Consider the following 3,545-nt stretch of genomic DNA (forward strand, 5'->3'; position numbering starts at 1 on the left):
GAGTTTGTGTCCCACAGATCCACAAAACAGGGATCAGATTTATCAAACCAGCAGAACTTACACACACCAAAAAAAAAAAAAAAAAAAAAAAAAAAAAAAAAAAAAAAGACACAGGCTTATTTGACTACATTACTGAGGTCTTCTGATAGATCTCCATTGTTTTTTATATGAAGTTAATAATATTTTCTGTCTTCTAACCCAAACCCTAAACACAACCCTCACAGAAAACATTGCAAAACACTAGATTTATAGCATAAAAATGTACTATCATGTAAAAATGTACTAACACCAATATACAGTCAAAGTGAATCTGATGATATAAATGTCTTTCTCATCATTATTTCAAATCAGACACAAATTACATTAGATTAATAATCATCCAGATCAAAGAAATGAATTAACAAGTGATGAACATTCATATCTTGATCTTTAAGACCTGAAGTTAGATGTTAGAGAGAGAGAGAGATGTACAAGAGCAGTACCAGAATGACATGATGCAGTGAAAACAGGAATAGATCCACCTTTTTCAACATCAAATGTTAGCTAAGATTTCAAAAATCATTAAAGTTGTCATGACATGAGAAATCAAACTTGCCTTGATCTTTTAGCATATAAGAGGTCGTTGTACCATTAAAACATCCTGCAAGTTTCATAGCTAAAAACATCCTCCTCATTATAAACAAAGCATTTAATCAAGCTCAAAAACAGCTCGTATAGATCTGAGGTGCCACGTGACATCACAAACATTTGTTAAAAAAACCGCCTCCAGAGCAAGACATCGACGAATAGTCATCATCTCACCATAGGCCCCGCCCACTGGCAATCAGTCGCTTATGAGCTGAAACTTGTTAATGCTGAATGTGAGCGTCTCGTCAAACAGAGCGCATTATAATAACTGATGCTGTCTTGCCTACACTGGATACAGTAACAGTAATTCATGACTTTGTACAGGCATCAGAAGGATCCCAACGTAAAAACAAGCAGATGTTTGTTCGGAGCATTTTTATTAATTTTTATTTTTATTTTTTGTAAAGGAGGCACAATGTAGCTAATGGAGAGTTTTCAAAGAAACATTTGTTGAAAGACGACACGATACTGCAGCTGCATCAGAAACGGCAAGTTAATGTTTAAATAAGGTTTTGTGTGTAAATGACAGGTTTATATTGTCAAAACACTCACAGTGCGACTCGTGAGGGGGCGTTGATACTGTTTCCTATGCAATGATGTTAGCCAATCATAACAGAGAACAATTACTGACAAGCCTTAAAGAAGCCGCCCCTTAAAACAGGTCATTTTAGACAGAGGGTTAGAACGAGGGTTGAAAAGAATCATTTTCACTCACACACACACACACACACACACACACACACATTTGTATAAGTGTGTGTGTGTGTGTGTGTGTGTGTTGTGTAAAAAAAAAAAAGCTTTATTAACATTATAAGTGAACTTCAAGGAACATTTTTAAAAAAATCCTTTAAAAGGTAATGCATTTTTATCACTTAATGTTATGTGTTTAAAGGTACAAAAGCTGTTGTATTAAGACTATACACAGACAATAATTATAAAAACTATTATTTTGATTTTACACAGATGCTGTTTTACTGTAACTAAACACTTCCATCTGACATATTATAATATTCCACCAATACACACTGCTAAGACCTGATAACGTATTAGACAACTGACGACATCTTTTAAACAATATTTTTATTGTTTTATTTTTATTTGAGATATTGATCAGCAGCGTGAGTTTGGTGTGAAAGTGACTCACATGCAGCAGTTTGCAGCAGCAGCATCAGTCCAAAGATCAGCATCATTTCTCTGAAGTCCAGTTTCCAGAAGAGTCCAATCCCAGCAGAAGAGAGTCAGACAGAGTCTCATGCAGCGTGTTCACTGACAGACAGACAGCAGCTCTACTGACACACCAGGAAACTACAACACTTTAACAAAGAAAGAACAGGAAGCTTTTCAGAGAGGGTCAACAGTTCCTTCCTAAATACCTTTAAAAAAAGACAAACTAACAAGATGTAGCATTTTTAAGTCACATTACTAAAAAGTGTCTGTAATTATTTTTGACACATCTTTGTTTAAATCGCAATAAACATAGAAATCAAAAGAGTTTATGAGCTCATCAAAGGCAGATTGATTTTAAACCAGCTTCAGTATTTATTATGATTATATGCAATATAAATACAATATAAATAGAACCTGAAATTTGTGATTTCAAATCTAATCAGTGAAACCCAGTAAAAAAGTTGTCAAGATAACATTTCATCTTGATTTTAACTTAATTTCTCCAATCACATTTCTGAATAGTTCTTGTGAAGAAACCACATGTGACTTTACATGTTGAGATCTTATAAAAAAGCAAAGCAGAGATTTAATCAACCAAACCCAACAGAATGAAGTTAAAGAACAGAATCAGAAATGTTGAAATAACTCCAGATGTGGAAAATAAACATACAGAATGATTTCATAATCTGACTGATCTGATTCAGAGAAATAAAAGAGCTTGATCGTGGATGAACAGAAGGAGTTTAATAAAAACATTGCTAGTTCATTCACTTCCATCTCATATTAATACACTGACATTATTAAGTGGAAATACCTATAGTGTTTCTCTAGTTAGCACAGCATCAGCAAGAAGTTATTTGTGTCTGTGTCGGCGTTATCGTAAAGACTGTGTGCTGTGAGAATCAAACTGCACTATATATAACATCATGTAGCCGTCCGCAACCAGACCACAGTCTTTGGCCTTTAGCACAATGCTAACCATATAAACTTTAGCACAACAGAAACTTTTAAACATCAAATATAACTCCACATTCAACTCTGATGGGACTTTCTATTTAGCTTACATAAAATGCATAAAATAACCTTTAATTACATGATTTACTCTCCTGACCTGATTAAGTTAATACAAATGGAAGCTTTAGCATAAGTTCTGCCGGGAAGACTCAATTGTTAGCGTCACTTATTACCTCTCAATTGTCCAATCACGTTCTAATAATAGAAGTATAAAGGACCTGTGCTTACACTTGTCTGAGTTTGCAGATGCTGAACGCTTCACTGTTGCTCGCGTTCTGTTGCCGACCAAACATGTATCAAGACTCGCAATCTCTTTGCGATTATTCTGATTCTGACGACGAATTCGTCCTGCCATCTCCTATTACCGCTCGCCAAAGTTCGCGTATACAGTGCCGGACTTCTCCATGGGCTCAGTGGTCTTCGGAAAGTATATCTAAAGTTCTCGAAGACGCCGGCATACCAATTAGCCAAGGTCTCTCAAAAGAAGATCTACTTTCTCTCGCTCATAACACGCTGGGCAATCCCCCTGTTTCTACCCATACGATTCCAAAAGCATCGACATCGACAATACAGACAAAACAGACCGGAAGGAAAAGAACGGCTAAATCTTCTTCACCCGTTCCCGCAAAAAGAACATCACAACCTGCCAGAGCACCATCTTCACCTCACATCATTGAATCCACCGATACGAATTTCCAGCTCATCTCTGCTGTTCAAAGTCTCTCTAATACAGTCAA

This window comes from Cyprinus carpio, chromosome A14 (assembly GCF_018340385.1).
Source record: "Cyprinus carpio isolate SPL01 chromosome A14, ASM1834038v1, whole genome shotgun sequence".
Classification (NCBI taxonomy): Eukaryota; Metazoa; Chordata; class Actinopteri; order Cypriniformes; family Cyprinidae; genus Cyprinus; species Cyprinus carpio.